Genomic DNA, 23,391 nt, shown 5'->3' with positions numbered 1-23,391 from the left:
CCTTAAATTTTATCTTGTCAGGGTGATAGAATGCACTCTCAGAGTGTTCAATCATTGTTTTCAGTCGCTACAATTTTCAGGAAAAAGCAATAGTTTTCTTAATTTCCTTTTACTTTGTGTTAGGACCTTTTAGCATGCTCGTGATTGACCCATGGGCATAATTTTGAATAAAGTGAAGAATTAGATCTGTTTTAGTGTTAAGTATTTTTAAATTATGATGAATTACATGTAGGCATTTCTTTTTAGTTTATATTTTTTATTTTAGTCGCATGTGATGTTTTATGATTTTACCGAAGTATACCATGTAAGTGTAAATAATGCACTAGAATTAGCCAATCAGAGTGTGCATTGTATCAGCTTTGAACACAAACCATATGTAATAAATGTATGTAAATGATATTTTTATGACAGAGAACTGGACAGGGCAAGAACTTGTCTTTCTTTTGTACATTTATATATTCATTCCTCTCATTGCTGTCAAAATGTCTTAGGAACCTTCATTTTTGATAGTCCATTATTTTCCACCATACCTAGCACAGAAGCTCGCAAAATCCTAGCTAATGACCAACACGTGTGTATCTCTGGCCTTTGCTGTGTACTACGTGTATATTCTGTTATCCTGCCTTAACTGCTAGAAACAATTTTGACAGAGCTGTTTCAACAGTTTCACTTAAATTAATTCCCAGTAACAGCGCTACTTGTGGCATTGTTATTGGGTATGAACTTTATGGAGGGTTTAGATTTTTATTTTTTTATGATTACAGGAGACAACAAAGTATACATGTGTATACATAACCTGATGTTGGTGTTGGTTGCGAATCGTAGTTCATAATAGTCATCCTATTACAGGTAAGGGGGAAAAGTTCAGAAAGTTTAGAACATGTCTTCCCCCAGCACACCTTCTGTCTACAGGTGCAATTATTGAGAGGTTATATATATATACTGAGAGTAATGTAACGTTATAAACTTAACAATAAAATCTGACATTTGAACGCCTCCTTTGCTAAAATTAGTCACGATTTAATTGTTATCACTCCCTGTGAATTCATAGAGATTTCAGAGGCAAATTATCACCTAATGTGGAAGTCCTGTCTTCAAGTTAGGGAAAATGACACAAAAAAGTTACAGTGAAAGTAAAGAGAATTGTGAATGTTGATGTGGTGTACTTTGTACATCATGTAAAGGTACTTGGTGAGTGCCAAAGGCATAACATTTTGTGCATTGCTTTTTCAGGGCAAATTATATAACAGTGATGTTTTAAGGTGTGATCACAAAAATAATGAGTACATTGTCCAGGCAGTACCAGTTTATGGAAGGTATATGCAGACAGTAAGAGGAACTGTAAGCATTACCAGGTAAGTTTGTTTTATGCTTTTGACTTCTTGTACTTGGATTTTGTGTCATTTCATCACAAGAATAGGTGATGAAAGATGCAATAGTTGTTTCAGTTTATTTTTGAAGGCAAACTTATATTAGTCTGCCTATGCTGGATAACAGCCATGTGTAAACTGAATGTAAAGCAAACACTCTGTTAAAGGTGGGGCAACCCTGAAACCCAGAAACTGGAAGCCGGAATCCAGAACGAAAAACTGGAATCCAGTAACCGGAAACCAGAATCCACAAATCAAAGAAAACAAGTTCTTCAAATACTCAAAAATTGTTTTGCTTACATTTTTGCCCGTAAAAAATAAGCGGCCAAGTAAAAAGGACCTCAAACTGACACAAAAATTCCCCATCTGTTGAAATTCGTGCAACTGTTATTTCTAGTGAGGGCTATAATTATGAGAATCTTCGTAAAGTGCGTCATAATTTAATTGCAAGCACCCTGAGAGCATCTAAAATAAGCTTGCTGGCAATTAACTGCACAGCCATGGGCCGAGCGCGGTTCATATTCTACCAGTGTTTTTTTTTTTTGTGGTTGGTGACCAGACCCAAACTTCCTCTCAGCCAAATTTTGAATCACACAACCTGTGATGTTTATTCGCCATAAGCTGTTGAAACGTTAATACAAGGACAATGTCACGGACATTGTTTTCTTTATTTGTTTATAATATATATTTTCTTCTGGTTTTATCGAAGCGTTGGATTCAAAGGGAAATAATAAATACGTTAAACGCTAAAATGGGTATTACGTCAGCCATGGAATGTGCTGACATTGCAGCTTTCATTTTCGCTACATGACAAATACACTGTAAGATCATGTTTACTTTGCAAGTTTATTTCGCCAGAAGCGATGGTCATTAATTTATGTGCAATTTTGTGAGTATTTCTTGTGGGTTTCGGCAAATGAAGCGAATTCTTTGGCTGTTTCATCGCAGCGAGTTAAGAGATTTGAAGAAAAATTAAGTATTTGGCGAGGTAAACAAGAGCTTGCCAGAACTTGCAATGTTTAAGTCAGTGCTAGGAGAAAAAACACAACCGTTCCAAAATTAGCTGTGGATAACGTAAACCCCCCTGATTGTGTGACTTGCGTGACTACTTCAAAGCGCAAGCAAATTAAATTTTGACGTTTCAGGAAGAAAGCTGTTTATTAAAAGCATTATTAATGGCGTGACACTCGTTTCCTTTTGTATCATTCATGGGCATGTCCCGAGCGAACTTCCAGATTAAGACCATTACATCATCGATCATAGCTTTTGCAAAGGCTAAGACTGATGGTGCAATAAGATATGACACAGTTTGTGTTGATCAAGTGATGTGTTTACAGTAATCAATGAATCATCAAGGACTGCTTTGGAATGTGCACTGCGTTGTGACTGTAGTATTAACAAAACAGTTAAATTTTAAAAGCGCGGTTATAAGATTTAAACGATCTTCTTGCCATTTTGTTTAATAAGCGTATCATCGGCAATTTACCAGAGGTATAAATTTACCCTTTATGTTTAGTAGATACTGAACAAGATAGAAAATGTCATAGAGAACAGGATGTCTGTCAGTGGCAGCACCCTGTACATTGATGGTCATGCCAACCACTTTCGAAGTTCAAAGGCTAACCTGGCTCATCTTAATATAATATTTGATTTGTCCAACAGATACCAAACTAGTTCCGGATCAACACTATTTCCACACTGATACTGTGACAAATCAGCATTTCATATTCAAACAATTTATAGAAATGCTGCACACTTACTTCCGTCTGCTTCTCACTTGCTAACAGATCAGACCACATGTTGTTAAAAGATGCTTAAAGACTGCCAGAAACTCACCACAATAGCTTGTTATTGTGCTACTCACCAGTCTTCTCATAGCAATTTGATCTAGACAAGAACTGCACTCTCACCAGAACCAGGTTGAACAAAAGATGGGTAACTAAGCCTTTGAGCAGGCTCTTGTGTTTGGGCCGGGGGCATAAGAGGCAAAGCTGCATGAAGGCACTCGCTGACATGCCAATGCAGAAAAACACTAGACACTTATTTAGCCTGGTCAGGCACCAGAGACAGATAGTAGAGCCTGCTCGCAGGCTATGAGTAACTCTATCCACCTGAAAAATTACTAACCCTGACTGGAAAGTGATTACCCAATGGATAGCTTTATCCAGCTTTTGAACAATTGGGCCAGATGTATAGCTAAGGGTTGTTCAGAACCAGTCAAAAATTTTTTAGCAATTACAGTTTGTAGCTGAAGTAAAGCCAAGAAAGTAAATAACAGCAAAATAGTTTTTCCCCATAATTATTTATTAGACATTGCTGAAGTGAATTATTTCTATCATCATTCATAATATCTGGATTCAGGATTCTAGTTTTCAATTCCAGATTCCGGTTTCCAGATTCAGTTTTTTAGGGTTGTCCTTAATGATGTATGTGCATGTTAATCTTGAATAATCTGAAATTTCAGAGAGGTTAAAAATATCATATCATATCTGTGATGGTTCTGTATCTGTTGGTGTGCAACTATCTACACCAATATTTCAACGTAATAATGTACAGTGTATATTAATTAACCAAATTATGCTGTTTTTAGTTGACCAATGCTACTATTGTAATGTGATGTTGAAGCCCACAAATTGACAAACATGCCCAGTGTCAACTTGTCAAATATATGAAGTGGCCAGACAGTCTAGATTACAAAATTTTCTGAAAGTTGGAATTACCAGGTAAGATATTTCTGAAACATTATTTTGTAATTAATGATTTCTCAGACATTGTTTTCTTCAAGAAAAGATTCATACCCCACATGGAGGTTTTTTTCTCTATTAGAGCTCTATCTTCCTGATACTTTAATTTGGAATTTTTGAAGACTGGCCATGAATGGGTGTTGGGTGTGAATATCTTCTGGTACTGCACATTCAGATTTACATGTAGTAAGCAAGAACATCAGTATTTATTCTGACAAACTCTGATTTTCTTTTGGAAGCTGAACTCATATGCAGTTGTACAGTTATGTACAACCAAACAGCCTGGATGGCCCTTTGATTGGGACTGGGCACATTGTTGTAACTTGCAATGTTCCAGTTTCTTGTTTAAAGCAAATTGAATATGATCTCAAAAGGAAGTCGCCAAGTTCATTTCAGTTATTAAGTTTTCTTTTCATCTCAGGGCAGAGCCTGCCACTGTGAAAGTTGGGGTACCAGCCCGGGGGAGGTACTTTGGGAATTTCTGGGTGGAGATGTGCCGCTTGGACCCTGGAACCCTTAGCCTATACCAGAGCTAGTTCAGCTGAATTTTGCTACCCTATACTAGAGTAAACTCCCCAAATCCCCCCCATCTATCGACACTGTTGAGGCTGATTTGCGTAAATTTAAACTTGCTGATTTGATCTTTTTATATTTTTGAGTGGCAATTCCTGGTTTCCTTAGTCTAGATAAAATCTTCAACCAACTAGTCAGTTTTGTGAAAAATGATACCCTATTCTAGACCCAAACGCTCTGATTTATATACCCTATCCTAGAATAAACTGCTTGAAAACATACCCTTCACAGCGGCACATACCTATATAGCCCATATATGGCAGTGCCCCACCGGGGGTACCAGCCCCTAGCGTTTGATTCACTAACACTTAGTAAACAACTAACAATGAAGTACACTGTATATCAAAGAAAGGAATGTCATCTGTTAGTGTGTAAAGATTATAATAAATTATAATCGATTTGTTTTTATCTGAATAACAGTGGTGTTCAAGTAGCAGCTACAGTATGATTACATGTCTGTTCCTGTCATTCAATATATGAACAGTTTACACATGGGCAGCCTGTATTAAGACATCAAAGATTTTCAAAGCAACCATGGCCTGGCGAGATTTTTCTGAAGAAATGTAAATTTAAAGTCCTTATGATTGCTTATAGGCATTGATTTTTATTGTAAACCATATCTTACTGAGTGTATTTTTCTTGTGTACTAATTGTTGTAGAACACAGAGATCACTATAAGTATGACAGAGATATTAAAGTGTGAAAAGTTCTATAAACAAATGTATGCAGGAACAAATTAATTTATGATGGATGCAGCTTCTGAGAGATCCCCAATGTTAATGGAACATACACTGTACATACATGCAAAAGAGTTCAATAATTTATTACTTAAGATTGCAATGATTTGTTTGGTTTCTCTGTATTTACAGACAACTTGATGGGATCATAATTTCTGCACCGAGGTCATTGAATAAACTGACTTAGAAGTTGAGTTCTGCAACCCATCCTGTGTGTTGTAATATCATGGCTGCAACATTGTGACAGATACACTGTATTACATTATTAAGAAACACATATATTAACTAATTATTTAAGGTGCCTGTTAAATTAATCAGTTTTTCTTAGAGATAATTTACTCATGGTTTATTTAAATAATTGCTTTTTTGGCTTTAAAATGATATTTATCGTGTTTGTAAATCAATTTTGTGATAATCTGCATTGGACATGGCATAAATTAATATTTTGCCAACACGAAATGGAGACAGACAGCCTTGCCATTCGCAACGTCCAATAAGGCTAGTTTGTTCCCTACTGTTGTACAAATAGTGTTCTCTTGTTTATAAATTATTTCAATCTGTTGTTTAAATGATTGCTTCATAACCCCTATGTCCAGTTTGGTGCATGTAGGATATTGATGTATTGTTTATCCATTTTGCTGTAAATTATCTTAATTGATGTGTCAATCAAAACATATCTTAGATATGCTGGGCTCTTCTGACAAATGTACCTATGCCTCATAACCTTTGAGTGCATTTGGTTGTGTAGTGCAGACAAAATGCATGTACATAATATAACTTACTCTTAGCTTACTTATAATTCTTGGTATAATTTAATCATAGCAAAATTAATTAATGGAACCCAATAACAGCTCCTGTAGTCCACAATCTCAGTCAAGAAGAAGAACAAATCACATTGAAATTGAATAATAAAATTATTATTAGAAGCCTATGCAAGTATTCATGATCAGCAAAAAAAAATATCCTAATTACCATTCATGCAAGAGTGATTTTGCTTATTGCAAACCCTTTCAGCAGGAAGAGACCAGACAAAAGTGAAGATGGCTAAATGTATCTTTGGGGACAAGTTAGAAAACAAAACTTTCCAACTTGTCACATATGTATACTATTTTGGTATTTTTGCGAGATTTCATTTGGTAGAGATTTAGGGACTGAGTATTGTAACCACTGCATTTCAATCAGTCCCCACAGCAAAAAAAAATGTTTAAACTTCTTTTGTGTGGGAGTCCCCATGTTAACTAAGAAAGAATATAATGATTAATAACAATGTCTTGTCTTTCTGAATAAGGTAGGAAAGAACAGGAAATGCCACCAAAAAGCACAGAAGACAGTTCTGTTATGTGATCAAGATTTTTAGTGGCTTCCAGAAATCCTTGAAATCATGGCTCTATATTTCATAATCACACCATCTTACACCTCGATCTGCTGATGTGACCTATTTCCGGCTGAAACTATTAAATAGTTCGCAATTTACCTCACATACATGTTCGATCATTTTCATTAGTAACAGCATTCCAAAAAGTAACTGAGGAGCTCCGCTTTTAGGCTCGGCTAAATCTATATATTGTTGTTGCAGACTTCTTATGTCAAAACTGTATGGACTGATGATGATGAGACCATCATCATCATCATCATGAAGATTTTGACACAGTTATACTTTCTGGATGCTCGACAGTTTAAAAACAGCACCACAGGCTGCAACAACAAAATCTGTGAGTGGAAAAAGAGAAAATCAAACTATTTCAATCCATTTTTGAGGAATTTCAAAAGTGGGACTGGGCATCAGTGGCTTTCACATTATAATGACATAAACATTTATATTTACCCTTTTGGCATCACAAACGCCGCAAAATTTGGACCATAGCCTTTTCCACCAAGAACAAAGTCTTCATTAATTTTTTGCTCAGAAGAAGACACAGTGCTTTGTAATGTAGTGTCACCACAACAAAAATAGGACATTCATTACAATTTTCTCCCATGGTAAGATTGCTATTTTAACGTGTAGACTATTGAGCTCAATCATTTTGTTTCAAATATAAATTGGAGAAACCCAGAAATTAATACGCTCACATATTCCAAAGCATACTAATGAAAAACAAGAACAACAGGAATTACTCAAGCCATAATGTTCAAGAACCTGAATTATCAAGCAAGATCTGCAAAATACCTGTGAACTTGACACTGTATCTTTTGCCATCCACTTCAATGCCATGCTTTTTAATTTGGTTCTTTTGGGAATTAAGATTTCTAATAAGATGTTTTAAATTTCCTTCAAATATGAAACAAGAAACAAGAAACAAGAAATTGGATAAGAACTTATCTAGTCTGTAACTATTCTAACCATGTAGCATCAATGAACAAAAGCAATAGGATCAATAGAAAAAACGAGTTCGAAAATGATTTGAGTTGATTGTTAATTTCAGTCTAATCAACTTGGCCTGCCACAACTACCCTTTTCCTAACTGCAGGCCAAGAAAAAAAACCCGTAACTAATAATGTCAGTATAAATAAATGTTGCTGTTATTATTTGTTAATTAATTAATTTTTTTAATCATATTCAGGACTTCAAATTAATTCAACATGATCTAGCATTTTAATGATTTTCAACCAGCTAAGAAATTTCTCTTAATTATAGTAATAACGTTAAAAGCCGACGTTTCAGTGTCATCGTGACACCATTCTCAAGGCAAAGTGAACAAATAATGCGATATCGATGATTTGATTTCTATAATCTCTACAAATTAACATAATAACAAAGGATCACAAATTCTTCAAGTGAATACCTTTGCGCGAATCAAATCTGTTTGCACGTTTAGGGATGGTTTAAGTTTTCTTATAAAAAGCATCTTAATTAGGCAATCAAATTTGTTAGTACATTTGGGAAGCATGTGAAATTGCTCTGAAAGACAAGGTGGTACGTGCAAATTATGTTCGCCGAAGTAATGTTTACAAATTGAGGACGATTTTTGTTTGTGTCCATCAATGCGTTTGTGGAGGTGGCCACGAGTGTAACCAACATATCCTGCATCAGACAGGTTACATTGAAATTTATAAACTACACATTGTTGGCTAACAGTTGCTGGCTTGACCTCTCGAACTTTAAGGTCTTGGTTGAGTTTTCTGCTGACAAACATGGGCTGAATGGTGGTCTTGATTTTTGAGCTAAGGTCTGTGAGACGTTTTTTCACTACATTAGCAGAGACCTGATCTTTAAATGGTATGATGATTCGGATGGGGGTGTAGTCGTGTCGGTTGATGGAATGTGCTGCTGGTCTGCTACCTTGGAATCTACGAATCGCTTGACAGCCAGATTGAATAAGTGTTTCAGGTACTTAAGCCTTAAGAAAACCGTCTCAAGTCAATCGCATTCTTGTGAGAAGTATGACCAGTTGGACGACATGCGGTAAGCACGATCTAACATGGTGGTAATTAGACTGCGCTTGTACTGAATGTCGACATGGCTCTGGTAGTGGAGTAAAAGGCCTGTGTTGGTTGGTTTTACGTGGACCTTGGTCTTGATTCTGGGGGCTAAGTTTAATAGTTAAACACCGATGAAAGGAAGCGAGGCATTCCGTTCCACCTCCATAGTAAACTTTGCTGATGGGTGGCAATGGTTTAAGATGTCAAGAAAAATTTCGGCTGATGCTATGTCGGGCATGATGGTAAAGGTGTCATCAACATATCGTCAATAATAGGAGGGCAATTTGCAATCTTGATTGAGTTTGTCTTCAATGGAGCACATAAAAACATTGGCGAACAGAGGACCAAGAGGGGATCCCATTGTACTGAAATAGTTGATTCTTAGTGGCTGTGTTGAGTAGTTCAATTAGCTGGTCTCTTGATAGGTTCAGTTCATGGGTCTTGTTGAACCAGTCAGCACTGAAAGCTTTGTCAGCTAAAATCTGGATAGTTTCATCCAGTGGTACATTGGTAAATAAAGAGGTGACATCGTAGGATACTAGGATATCACCTCTGTTGATCTCAACGCTTTGTACTTCGTTGACAAACTCAAAGGTGTCTGTAACTGTGTACTGATTGAATGAGAGTGGTTTCAATTTTTCATCCAGCCATTTAGCCAACGCGTAGTTATAGGTATGCATAGCGGAGAGAATTGGGCGCATAGCAAGTTGTGCCTTATGCGTCTTCAGTAGGCCATATAAGTGTGCGAGTCTAGAACCTTTGGGATGGATGGAGTTGGCAATGGGCTTGGGTAGTACTTTAGATATGACAGCACAAATTTGCTTTTCCTGTTGTAAAAGCGGATGATAATATTTCACTGGTCCTCCTCAGCGGGCAGGTCACAGAACATTAGCCATTTCTTCTTTTAGAGGTTTCCAAATCTGGATCCAGCTTCTTTTGAAGGTTAATCCAAGAAGATTACTCTTCTATAAATATAAGCATTCAGGTAAGTATCAGCTAACATACTTCAAGTTTGCAAATTTCACTGGAATTCGCTAATGGTCATTGAGTCAATTCTCAGCAAACAAAAATATTTTGTCAAAATGCACCCTTTAGCTCCTTCTTTGACCCTGTAAGATTTCATATCTGGAAATAGTTTCTTGTAATCATGGTTTCGGAGAGATATCACTAGAAATTGTTTCAAAATCATGAAGCATTTGCGTTTCTTCTGGGTTTTCTTGCAGTAATCGGTTTCGTTACACTTGGGTCAAAGGTCTCTTTCACGATGATGACTTTGCTTTCTAGATCTTCAAGCTCTACTTTCACTTCCTTGAGGGCTACAGGTATGCCTCTGGAGGTGTGCTGTACAGAACAAAGTAGAACAAAACGTGTAAGCATATTCAGCATCTAAAATATCAATTTCAAATTATTGAGAAATTAAATTGTTATATTGTCAACAATTACCCTTTTGAGATAGATGTTCAAGATTTCATCACTGATGTCTATGACACTGGCCCTTGCAATTCCATTCTGTAAATCTCCAGTAGCAATGTACCAATATATCACTGGTGACAAATAAGGGAACCCTGAGTCACCATGGATCATACTGTAGGCGATCATTTTCCCAAGAATTTCAAACACTCCATTAAGGACATTGTCACTTAAAGGTATATAGGAACTAGATGTTCTAATGGACCTTGAAACATCTTTAACTCTGCATCTCCTTTTACCAGTGCAAGGAAAGCATCTTTAAGCTTGACAAAGGACTCACCCTGTATCAACTGCTGACTCTCTTCTGACTACAATTTTAATATGCAACTCGGGATTCAAGTTAGAGCCCTTGTAATAATGAGATGAATCAAGCACCAGATCTCTGTCAACTTTTATCCTCTCTGCCTGACTATACCCTTCCATTTTCAACTTGAGATATTCTAGTATCTGTGAAGCTTCCACACATGCACCAGACTGCTTACATGCAGCTGCTTGAACACATATTTTCTCAGCTGCCAATTCAAGTGAACCACATTAGATGAGGGCATCTCTAATATCACTTAGTTTCGTGTCAAGAAATAAAACAGTCTAATAGGAAATCTCTCCATCCATACAACGCACACCTGATGATGTTGATAATACTTTATTATCTGCAACAATGGGTGGTGATGTGCATACTGAACAAATGGGCCTGTCTTTAGTGGTTGACAACTTGGTCTGCAAGGTACTGTCACTCATCAGAAGTACCTCCAATCACATCCTTGCTGATATTCAAACTAAGATAAAGCCTACCAGCACCACAAAGATACTTCACACGAGCATAGTCCCATGTATCATTTTCTTTCACTACAGGTATTTTTTCTCTTTTCTTGATATCAGTGGAAATTTGACTTAAAATAGTTCGTTCAATGCTTAGTGAATTGACTGTTCATCAGCACCAGCTAACAAATCAAACTCCTCTTTCACTAAAATCGTTTTGTCCTTGATCACATATTCATTCATCAATAGCACAAGCAGACATAGCTGGTGTATTGCGATGAAATTTAGACATAGGCGCCGGCTGTTGACTTGTTTTGCATTTAACACTTGCTCATGGTTTTCCACCCTGCCATAATGCATGTTATTTACAAGTACATTTCCAGGTTTATGGTCCCTGTGAGGAACATCTTGATCGTGAAGAGATGTAAGAGCATGTCAAATGTCTTGGACTATTTGCGGTACTGTTAACAAAGTTTTTTTGCAAATGTATCTAACACTTGTTTCTTTGAAGTAGATTACTCACTTCCTTCTCAATTCTGAACACACAGAAGACATGTTTGTTAAGCAAAAAAGGGAAAAAATAACCTGATTATCTACATTGTAAGTGGGGGGAGGGGGGAATTTGCTTGGTGTCCCAACTTTTTTGTCCGGGATTGTAGTTGTTTTGGGAAAAGCTGTGTACCAGAATGCCTGAGCATTTAAAAATAGGCTAAATGTAGACCTTGTTTAGCTCTCTTGCATCAGTAACTTACAAAATTCCAGAAATTCTATTTCTGATCAATTTGCAATCTATATAGCTCTAATACAAATCTGATATGCAATCAGTTTGTAACTATGATTTTTACTTTTCATTTTATGAGTCTCTGAATTTTTGTAACCAGTGCCTGTGGGGCTTTATTCTTTGCGAGTTTCAAGAAATTTCATTTTTTGGCTATTTCCAGGTCTAGTTGATATTTAGGGGAAGCTGCTCCTAACAAGGTTTAATCTCTGAGCATTGAAGATGGCTGGCTCACATCATGGTTTGTAGTACTTCAGACAAACAAAATCCAAGGACTTTTCAAGGACTCCAATGTTGATTGGAGCTGTGTGAAATTCTTCTAACAAATTCACCTTCATCTTGTCATAGAATTTCCAATTGACATTTGGCCTGGCCATACTGATTTGAACCACATTCTTAACGCTCAGGCCACTGTTAATCACACCAGTGTTAAAGTGGTGTACCATATCTTCTGCTCTAAGATGACCTACCGCCAGTTAAGAAGATAAGGCAAGAACCAAGGCATGATCGGCTCGTGTAAGGCTTTTAATCAAACTGGGATAAAACTAACAGCCGAGTAACAGTAACAATATGGCGGACGCCACACTACGAACAACAGATAAAACGCATGCTGAGTCCTAGTACCGCTGACCGGTACTGGCGTGACTTCTTTCTTCTTGTTTCATAAGTCTTTTCAACGCAGTAAATACATAAAGTAAAAAGGGGCATAGTATGCCACATAACAGGAACCGAGAACATAGTGGAATGTACTTGACGCTAACTTATATGCAAGGGAAAGTCAGAGTTCAGTGACATAATCTACAAAACGCGTAGGAGGACGGCGGACACGTGAGGATCTCCGTAGGTCAGGAGTGGGAGGGTCTGCTGACATGACTGTGTTTTCTAATGGGGTGTCATCAAGGCATGACGGCTGTGTAGCTGCGTCAACCATGGTATGGTCAACAGGAAAGGCACAGGCTTGTGGTGTAACACAGTGAGAGCCGTCAGATAGCTGATGCACTGAAGAAGAGATGGCATCAGGGATGTCAGGTAGAGAGGGTGGAGGCCACGATGTGGTACCAGGTTCGTCTGAGTCGTTACTGCGACGTGTGTGGGGAACACGTAAGGGGTCGGCCAAGTCAGATGGGACCTTGAAGCACTCTGATAGTTTGACATGGTATGATGAGCTGTGTAATTGGGATCCAATGAACTTTTTGATGTCACAGAACGGTGGTTCTATGGCTACAACAAGGTAGCGGCCGTGGGCTTGAGACTTGTTCAGGTCGGAATGGAGATACACTAGGTCACCAACATCAATCTGGGGAGTAGGGTGCCTTTGCTGCACAGGGGCCTTAAAGCGCTCACTGTGGGGGTGGTTGGAGAGGCGCTGCTTGTGGTGGAGGGTAATTAAATGGTCGTCAGCAAGGGGTAACTGCTTGTTTGAAAACTGGTCCCGCTGTGTCCACATTTCTCGTGAGGATAGGCCACGTGAACGGATACGAGAGTTCAAGGCAGAGGTCGCTATGGCGAGAGTGAGGGGAGAGACAGCACCACCAAGAGGCTCCTGACGTAATAGTTCTGTTTCCAACTCCTGGACAGCTCTCTCAGCTATGGGGTTCTTGTTGGGATTTTTGGCCTGGCCAAGCTCAATTGTAATTCTGTGTTTCTCTAAGAGTGGGTCGTTGACTAGGGCCTTAAAGCCAGGTGCAGGGTCAGTATGGATCACAGCGGGTGGACCATCCATAGGGCGCATTTCCAAGCAGAGTTTGATGATGGCATTGCGTAACATTTGGTGCCGCTCATCTTCAAGCAATAAACTGGAAGAGTAAGAGGTCACAGTCTCGCGGAGGACAAAGATAAGCTGGCGAGAGCGTTTGATGACGTCTGCTGCGAAGGACCGACCAATAGCGTCAGGTGGTGGCATGGTGGACTGGTCAATATGTGCGGTTGGAGAGTGCCGCACAGGAGTGGCATCCAGCAGAGACACCAGAGACTGCCTTGTCCAGATCGAGGGCGAAAAGATAGCGTTTGATGACCATCTTCAACTGGTGGCAGGACGGGTGGCTAAGCTGAATGTGAAGAGCGGTCAAAAGGCCATCCAAGGCTTGGCGGGGGACAATAATGCACTCCCTGGACGGTGACAACGGTTCATGACACTGCACAACAAGGAGGCCATCATTTGCAATTGACGCAACTTGTAAATACCGTTTGACGTCCTTGATGTTAGTCAGTTTCTTGAAAGGTCTCATACCCTGGACAAGGTGAGCGTGTGTCCGGCGCAGGTCTGGGCATTCAGACTGAACAGCCAACCAGGCGGGCCGGCTGCTGAAGGGAAGGCGGACGCTCCCTTGGAGGATATCTTGAACAGACACGGCTCGGACAACAGAGTCGCTAGTTTGAGTGATGAAAGAACACACCTGACAGGTCTCGTTTTCACAGGGGGCGGCGTTTCGGCTTGCAAAGTCTGAAGGGAGGATATCAGCGCCTGAGACGTGCCTTACAGAAGCCTGGTAGCGGCTTACGACAGATAAGAAAGTGGATACACGAGGGCTGGCAGAGAACTCCCCACGGCAGAGCTCGTACGCTTGGACGCAGGGCTTACTGTCAGTAAGGATGCAGGCCTTCTTGGACGACTGAATAATATACGGACTGAAGTGCTTAGTAGCAGCCGCAATGGAGAGGGCTTCTACCTCGCATGGAAGCCACGTTGTCTGGGACCCCCGCAACTTAGCGCTGAAGAAACCGGAGACATGTAACTTGTCTCCGCATGTCACGTAGAGGGTAGCACCTATCCCTGGGTCCCAGACAGCTTCGTCAGTTACAATCCATAGCTGCTCCTCGGGTCTGGGTAACTTGATTGTGAGCGCAGATGAAAGGGCATTCTGAGCACTACGGAATGCACCTCTTAGATCATCGGTCCAGTTTATGGATTCCTGGGAAGGAAGACCGGCCGTTACAGCATCCAAGGGAGTGAGGTAACGCGAGCACCTTGGGATGATGTGGGAGAGGACCTTGTATGCCCCAATAAAGGATCTCAATCGACCAACAGTGCTTGGCTCAGGGTACGTGGTGAGGGTGTTTAGGCGGTGGGGACTGGCGGAGAGAGAGCCAACAGTCCAGATCCAGCCAAGAATAGTGGTGCTCTTGGGACTGATGATGGTCTTGTGGGCAGACAAACGCAGGTTACACTTGTGTAGGGCTTGTAGGACCTTCTTCCAGTTGCATAATAGCTCTTGGGGTGTGTTGACGCCACAGTATAGATCATCCGCAATTTTGGCCACGGATCCATCTTGTAGTAAGGGGCCTAGGACGCAGGACATAACCTCTTCCAGGGCGGTTTCCGAACCGGGCATGCCCATAGCGGAACGAACGTAGACTCGTACTCCTTTAAAAGGAGTGGCAACGCCGCAGTACTTCATGGACTCTTAGGCCAAAGGGATTTGATAAAAGGCACTTGTTAGGTCGGTGACAATGATGTGTGACCACTGGGCGATGAGTCGTAGGGTGGAGTCAACATCAGGCAGCAAAGATGGTTGAGGCTTACTGTATCTGGCTACGTCAGCAAAAGCAGTGACGAGACGAGAGCCGCCATTGGGCTTCTTTACCAGGAAAGAAGGATTTAGGTATTCAACAGTGATACCAACATCTTCGGGGCGACAGAAGACTCCGAGTTGCTCTAGGTGGTCAAACTTCTCTTGGAGCTCGACGAGTTTATCTCGTGCATATTGGGGGAGGCGACCTTTCCGCTGTGGTGGTTCAACAGGGCCCATGTTGACCTGTGCTTGGTAAGGGCCTGCGAATCCATTGTAACCAGGGAACTGGGGGTCAAATACGGAGTCATACTCTCTAAGCAGGGATTGGAAATTGGCCCTGATGGCCTGAGGTAGGATGCTGTCCGGGTCTACCTGAACGGATGCGGAGTGACTGGAATTAGAGGGTGGTAACGGATGCTGAGCAGGAGACGGGCCTGGATCCTCTTTTGGTTCGAAGACAGGAGTGACTTGGCAGAAGTGTTCGTGACGCTTAAGTGTGCGAGGCTTGGTTGACAGGTTTGGTATGCGTATGGCCTGCGCAACACTTGAAACGACACTAGGCTGCGGCCACAACTGGGATGGCTTGAGTTTATGTGAACTTGGTGCATCAGTACGAGGGTCAAGTGCATACTCTGAATCAGGAGGACCATCGTCTGGCAGCTGTACTTCCAAGAATTCTCCGGGCCAAACAGTCTTGGAAGGAGTAGGAGCACGGAGAACAAAAGCCCTACGAACAGTTGGGAGGGGGCTGGGTGGAGACTGGGACCCATACGTGTAGACAGACCCATTGCCAAGGAGCACCTCTCTCTTAGCGGGACGCACAGCAACATCATTTCCCTCCATAAAGGGGGTCCCGGCGAGTACTTCAACATCAAGATCCTCTACGACAAGACCTTCGAACGTAAAGTCTGTGTTGTCGCGGGTGAAGGTTGTTCGTCTCTCACCGACCACCCGAAGTTGAGAAGAGCCATCAGCCTGCTAGACGGACTGGGCACTTGATATTACAGGACATCCGAGGTGTTTTGCGGTAGAGTGACGGATCATATTTCCAGTGGCGCCGCTGTCAATGGTGACGCGGACAACACGGTAAGCACGAAAGACATCCATATAAGGAGATTGATGGGTCTGTACACAGTAGGCTACGATATCTGGGGTAGGCAAAGTGGGATCAGGAACTGGAGGATCAGGGTCGAGGTCACAGTCAGTGTCTGGTTCGTTGTCGAGGATGCCAACGATCTGCCTCGCTTTTACCATGAAGCGCCTGTCATTGTCAGGGAGGAAGGTACACTGACTGAGGAAGTGGTTTGTGTTAGAGCGACTGGCTTGCTTGCATAAGGGGCAGACCTTGTCCTGACGAGGTTGTCTGGTGCGGAACTTAGAGTTACTCCTGCCACCCGGACGGGGGCTGCGAAAATCGTCAGCTACAGCTGCACGCACGATCCTAGCGTCATCGCAGGTGCGGATTTCCTCAAGGAGAGAGGTAAGGGCTTGTGAGATTTCTGGCTTAATTGAGGCGAGGGTGCGAGATCTCAACTCCGTGCGGTAGCGCTGCTTGACCAATCGAGGAAGGCTGGGGTGAATGAGTCGTAGCCAGGTAAGGACGACGAAGTTTTCGAGAGTGGGAGTAAGTTCCTCATCCTCTGAAACATGTTCACCATGGTGGGTTAGGCCATTTGCACGCAGCAAGGAATCCTCCACAAAGGCTATGAGGCGTTGGTACAGGTCCTCAGGGCGCTCATCTGCCGCAAGGTGTATGTCAGAAAAGTTGATAAGTTGTGCGCCGGTGACCTGGAATCCAAAGTGTTGTCGAATAGCTTGCCAGATGAACTCAAGAGAGGTTGAGTTTTTTACCAGCGTGCTACGCGAAATAATAGGGCAGTAATTGGCGATTTGTCCCAGCATCAGCTCGAGGAAGTTGGTTTTTTGACGAGCGGTTAAGCATCGAGAGAGTGGTACAGTTTCGCCATCGTTTTTGAGTCCTCGAAGTGGTTGGGCTTTGGTCTTTTTCAACCATGTAAAACCATCCGCAAGGAAGGGGGCGAAGTTGCTGTCTAAGGATAGTGTGTACAGTAGATTTTGCTTCCAGTTTTCAAAGCTATCGATTGTTTCCACCTTGGAGAGGCACCACTGCTTCGGTGTGCGGTGAGTAGACGCCATAACACATGGTGTAGAACTCCGGACATGTTGTCACAGCGAAGGATGCACTGTTTTGGCTCACGCGGTCGAGGCAGAAAAGAGGCTTTCTACGGCGAAAATGCGGCTTGGGTTGAACCGAATGCTGCCACCATACCAGTTAAGAAGATAAGGCAAGAACCAAGGCACGACCGGCTCGTGTAAGGCTTTTAATCAAACTGGGATAAAACTAACAGCCGAGTAACAGTAACAATATGGTGGACGCCATGCTACGAACAACAGATAAAACGCATGCTGAGTCCTAGTACTGCAGACCGGTACTGGCGTACAAACATAAATAGTCATAAACATAATGTCAATGTCAGCCTAAAAGAGACATAAAGCAGCAGAACATATGGCAGTCAGTAATTAAAAAAGTTTTGCTCAACTAATAAGAACACCTTTCTTCTAAAGCTAAATCTTTGCAATAAATGATAGTCATATTATTCATTACATACCGTACATTAAATCATTTCCATATCCCGCAGTAGAACCAGACTAGAACTGTTAAAAATTGTTCAGCACTACAAAACTACATTTTAAAATAAATCTTGTTCAGTAGGATGCAAAAATGATGCTTACCCATGAACTGTGACCCAAGTTGACATGTTGACTTGATTTCAAGCCCAGAACCACACTTGGATATCCTTTTGTTTGTGCTGGGTCTTGTTATTTAAACTTTTAGCAAATAGAATCATGAAAGGACTTTTGATTTCATCCATCAATGATTCTTTAAAAGTGCTTTGCCAAGCTAAGCTAATAAAGATAGGCAGTTTTCTTTTCCTCACAGGCAAACTTTGTTGTAATCGCACTATCTGGAAACATGACTTGAAAAACTTTTCCCACTTTCTTGTTTGTCTTGTAGGAATAATGAGCTGATATCTTTTGCAGTGTCCACAGAGTTTCAGGAGATAGCACACCATGTTTTTCCCAAAAATTTGCCAAAATGTCACGTCCTTGACATCCCTCTGTAAGCTTGACTGTTGATTGACAATCTGCTGCCAGGGAAGGTGGGGGAACAGAAAATTCATCATTACTTGCTTATGCACAAGTAGAACTAGATTCTGACCTTTGGTCACAACTCAAGTAACTTTTTTGTGTAAAAGTAAAGACATCTTCAGGGTTGGGCTTGAAGTTGCACTCGTGTTCCGCTTATGTTTCTTGCCTTTCATGTGAAACTTCAAAGCGCTTTCTCCCATGCCGTCAATGTCGATCACTTTGTTGCAAACACAACACATAGCCTTGTGTTTGTCGCTTTTAACTCTCACCCAGCTTAACTTTTCATCACTTAATCTATGGTTGAATATGCATTTCCCCATTGCTAATTTGAATTGCAAACAAATGCTTCCTATTTACTCACAGATCATCACGTTACCCCTTAACACAATAGCATATGGCTTACAACCACACCTCAGAAGCCTCAAATTTAGGCGAAGATTTAAATTTTGCTTCCTGTATGCATTCACATTTTATGCTGACATTTTCGATAGTCATCTTCCTCTTCTAAAAGTTGTTAGTGGCAAATTTTCCTGAGCAAAATCATTTCATGTATTTTAAAAGTGATAGGACGTACTCAAAGCTAAATTTCAAGGACTTTTCAAGCCTTAATTAAGAAATCAAGTACTTTTCAGATACCTTAAGCAAATTCAAGGACTTTTCAAGATTTTATAAACCATGTCACAAAGTTCTTACTAACCAGCGTCTAGGGTATTATGGGTAATGCATCAACTAGCCTTGCAAGGCATGATGGCTTTTCTCTCAATAATAAAATCACGATTAGGAATTTGCCTGAGTTCTAGTTTGGCAAGAACAAAGCCCCATGGTGGTGGAGGAACTACTTCCACTTCATCTTTTTGGGGTTTGGTTTGGTCTTGTAGGCCAGTTATGACACAATAGTTATTCCATCCTTGCTTCCACATTTTCCAATTATCTGCTTGATAGCCATTGACTTAAAGTGGCTTAGGAGTAGAAACCTGTGGTTGCTGGAAAGCTGGAGTTTGAGGGGCTGGAGCCAGAGCTGGAGGAGCTTATTACACAACGTAAGTAGAATGAAAGATAATTTGGCAGTTGAGGCAAGTTTGACAGGCAGATGAACAGATTTGCCTTGACTGGGCATTTTAAGTAAACACCCGACTGAGGACAGCAGTATACAGCATGACGTAAACAGCCGTACTTGAGGGTCCGAAGGGAAAACGACAACAGCAGTAGTCACTGTTCGATGTTAATCCCACTACTGCCACCATGTGGTAATGGTCTTGTAGGCTGGTTATGACACCATAGTTACAATAACTTCTCTAAACCCTCAAGTTGAGCCATTTGACTTTAAAGGTAGTTGTATCAAGAGTTGGTTTTGGTGGTGTAGGAACTCTCTCTTTATATGCACCAGTCAAACACTTGGTCTGTGGGTTACACTTTCTTTTTTGTTCAGCTTCTCCCGGTTTTCCCACCAAATGATTTTGGCACGTTTTTGTAGGCACATTCAGTCAAATTCTTGCCCTTTGCCTTAGCATGATCAATTGTAACTTTCCCTGTAATAAAGCTGCTTCCATCGAAAGTTTGTAAACTCTCTTGTTGATCTTTTCCTTTATGGTGTGTGACTTGCTGATGTAGGCAGAGAATGTAACTTGAAGCTTTGAACTTGTACGGTCATTGTCTTGAAATCAAACTGATTTCCTTATGAAAGATTGTACAGCAGGACTTGTTTTGAAAAAGAGGTAAAAGCAACTTGGAAATGACTTGTTCAACCATCTGGTTCAGGTTTTTTACTCCTCCACCCTCCCCTTTAATGTAATCAAAGGAGACCTATCATCAAACTCGTGGATTAACTAACCTAGAGATGAAACATGTTGGTGAACTTGCAATTACTGGTGAATTTTTAAAGGCTGTTAAAACAAGCCAGGTTTGTACCACACAAGGTCCCACTTATCTCACAAAGTGTAGGCTTTTTTCGTTGGCTTTTGTTGTACACATATCACAGAATAGCTAGGGTGGCAAAATTGCAGCTGAACAGAGAGTGGTAAAGGCTAAGGGTTCTTGGGTCACAGAGGATACTCATGCCAAAGAAATCGTAGAGTACTCTCCTCCTTTATGGTGGCCGAGGACTGCCAGTAATTTTTTTGGTGGTATTTTACTTCAAAATAACGATATCAATTAGAAATAAATTGATTTGGAATACAAAACAGATGCTAATTTAAAATAAAAGTAAAATGGAAATTAAACTATAATTACTTGTAAGTGTGAAATAAAATGCAAATAAAACGCAAAGTGAAAGCCAACGTAAAACGAAATGCAAGTGCGCAGCAAAGTCAAACATGGTTCAGAATTAAAGTTAAAGCATTATTAAAGCACAATGCTAGCGAAATAGAGGGCAAAGTGTAGGTAAACTGAAATGAAATATGTTTTTAAAGAAGAATGTAAAACAATATTAGTGGCAGCGCTCGGCCATATCAAAAGTTACGATCACTTTCGATTGCAAAGTAAAATCAATTTTGGCATGGCCGAGCGCTGCCACTACCAGCGTACCTTGCGAGATTTAATCTTCCCATCATGCCATACGTACGTTTACCAAATCTTTCAAAATGGCGGACGGTCGTATGGCATCTTGGGTCCATGATGATAATCTTAAGGACGCTATGTCTCGATATGTGCAGCAAAGTTTGCAAAGATCAGAAATCTTGGATTTTTTTTGAAACGTGATTTTCCACAATACCCGTGGAGCATCCGGAGCCTTGACAGGAGGCTTCGTCACTTCGAAATTTACTACAATAACAATAGCGTTGGGGTTGATGATGTTACGCAGGCTGTCGAGAACGAGTTGAAAGGCCCCGGTCAGCTCTTAGGTTACCGAGCAATGCATAAGAAGATCAGACAAGAATATGGGCTTAATGTTACGAGAGACAAAGTTTATGATGTTATGTACGAACTGGACCCAGAAGGACTCGAAGCGCGCGGTGGTGTTGGAGCTAAGAAAGAACGAAGGAAAGGAAACTTCACGACTCGGGGTGCCAACTGGGTCCACTCTTTAGATGGCCATGACAAACTCATGGGTTACCAAAACTCCACTTTCCCCTTAGCAGTATATGGTTGCATGGATACTGCAAGCAGGAAGCTACTTGGGCTAAAAGTTTGGATTACAAATTCCAATCCACAGTTAATTGGAAAATGGTATCTGGAACACCTACTTCAAACGAAAGTTATACCCGCGTTACTTAGAGTTGACAAGGGAACTGAGACCGGCACTATGGCCACTATACATTCCTTCTTACGCCGACATCATGGAGATATGGATCCACACAATACTGTTGTGTATGGCCCTTCAACTTCAAATCAGGTGTGTAACACTGACCAACACCACACACAGTGCTACCTAGGGGACCCTTTCACCACTGTATTGATATTTCCCCATAATGGCCCCTTGTAGACAAACTGGCGGTGAGCAATATGTTGACCCGAATGTAATAACACATTCAGAAACCTTTTCATAACAGCTCAACAATGAAAATTGAAATTCTGTGACTGTACTTCAGAAGAGAAGTTGTCCTCAAAATTTAATGCAACGTGAAGTCTACAGGTATTTTAAGTGTGCCAAGAATGGTTATTATTTAGTTAAAATAAGAAAATATTAAGAAACATTATCCATGACATCACATACAATTTACTTATTTTTAGATAGAGAGGTGGTGGAAAGAACTGCATGAGAGAATGGAGAAGTACTTTAAAGACCAATTAGCCTGGCTGAAGGACCAGGGCCATTACAATCCTCATAGTGGTACAGACAGGTACACAAGCTTAGAACAACCAGTGTTCTTTATTTGCTATTTTTAATTGTCAATTTGACATGACTGTTATATATGTCTGCACTATTACTTGGCGATAGCAACTTTTACTTCACTTCCATGGTTGCTTTAGGACGTTATTTTTGTCTTTCAGCTGATTAGAACATGAGTAAGACCACTCACTCAAGTGCTTGCAACTTTATTTGCTCATGCAGCTCAAAAATCAGTGGGAAAAAATTATCTTGGCCTCTCAATCCCATTGCCCCATTTTTTGCTGACAAATTTGTGATTTTTGCGATTGTGACTTGTGATTGTTGTGAATTTGCTATTAATTTGGCAAAATAGCTGAAACACCAACAAGTCACCTGGTTATGCAGGGGTTTTGTTAAGGGCCAGACACCAGGCAAATTGACCAGCTGAGAAGTTGGTTTGGTCTTCCTGATTTGACAATTTAGAGGACCGTTTTTCCGGAAAAGAAGTTCAATTCAAAAAGTTTTGGCTGCCTAAGAAAACCAGTTGTCCTCCATTAATGAAGCCCCTGGTTATGCATATAGTCATACATGTACATTTTTCTAACTGCTTTTTTGTAAACTGTTAGGCTGCTTTTGGCATTTGTTATGGTACCACTGGTTCAAAAAGAGCTAGATGTCTTTCGTGAGACTGTATGGAATACACACCGAATAAGAGCACAGAAAGATACTAATCTTCCCGTGGGCATCCCCAATCACATTCACAACTTTCCCGATCAGTATGGCCTTGAACAATGTGGTAGGTACATGACTTAATATTATCCTGAAGGTATCTTGTCATACCTAAATCCCTTCCCCAACCCCCCCCCTTTCCATGTTTAATTGTGAATAGTTTTGTTTAGACATCCAAATGGAAAATTAGGTAGGAAACACTTACATTTAATCCCTGATGGTGGTTCATTTATGTCAAAAAACAGATACATGTGAAGCAGAGACAAAACCATGAAGTAGATTATAATGGTTCACATAAAATTCAGATGATTAATTTAATCTTGCCTTCCTAACATTGACAGGTTTTCCAGTAACTGAAGAACAATTAGAAGAAGCAGCAA

The 23,391-nt window shown here is 40.7% G+C and overlaps 2 long non-coding RNA genes and 4 pseudogenes across 3 annotated transcripts in view; 3 read left to right on the top strand and 3 right to left on the bottom strand.

The window, feature by feature from the left end:
• Positions 1–569: 569 nt before the first annotated feature.
• LOC145499601 (uncharacterized) lies at positions 570–5,225 on the top strand. The gene is made up of 4 exons (XR_014050963.1): positions 570–849; positions 1,234–1,355; positions 3,961–4,093; positions 5,108–5,225. It is a non-coding gene; the product is annotated as an uncharacterized LOC145499601 (long non-coding RNA).
• A 2,970-nt stretch (positions 5,226–8,195) lies between these two features.
• Positions 8,196–9,082, bottom strand: LOC145500159 (uncharacterized; annotated as a pseudogene).
• Positions 9,083–10,260: 1,178 nt separating this feature from the next.
• On the bottom strand, positions 10,261–11,433 carry LOC145499896 (uncharacterized; annotated as a pseudogene).
• Positions 11,434–12,626: 1,193 nt separating this feature from the next.
• LOC145499897 (uncharacterized) lies at positions 12,627–17,983 on the bottom strand (annotated as a pseudogene).
• A 108-nt stretch (positions 17,984–18,091) lies between these two features.
• Positions 18,092–23,391, top strand: part of LOC145499604 (uncharacterized) — a 64,177-nt gene continuing 58,877 nt past the window's right edge. Inside the window, exon 1 of the long non-coding RNA XR_014050966.1 lies at positions 18,092–19,574. This is a non-coding gene — a long non-coding RNA (uncharacterized LOC145499604). The remainder of the gene's footprint in view (positions 19,575–23,391) is intronic.
• The window catches only part of LOC145499600 (uncharacterized), a 3,246-nt pseudogene continuing 476 nt past the window's right edge, over positions 20,622–23,391 (top strand). The window contains exons 1-4 of the transcript XR_014050962.1: positions 20,622–21,865; positions 22,204–22,313; positions 22,909–23,078; positions 23,353–23,391. The product of XR_014050962.1 is annotated as an uncharacterized LOC145499600 (transcript). The remainder of the gene's footprint in view (positions 21,866–22,203; positions 22,314–22,908; positions 23,079–23,352) is intronic.

This window comes from Orbicella franksi, chromosome 10 (genome assembly GCF_964199315.1).
Source record: "Orbicella franksi chromosome 10, jaOrbFran1.1, whole genome shotgun sequence".
NCBI lineage: Eukaryota > Metazoa > Cnidaria > Anthozoa > Scleractinia > Merulinidae > Orbicella > Orbicella franksi.
Note: the sequence above shows the minus strand (reverse complement) of the source record. Positions and strands in the feature narration are given on the sequence as shown.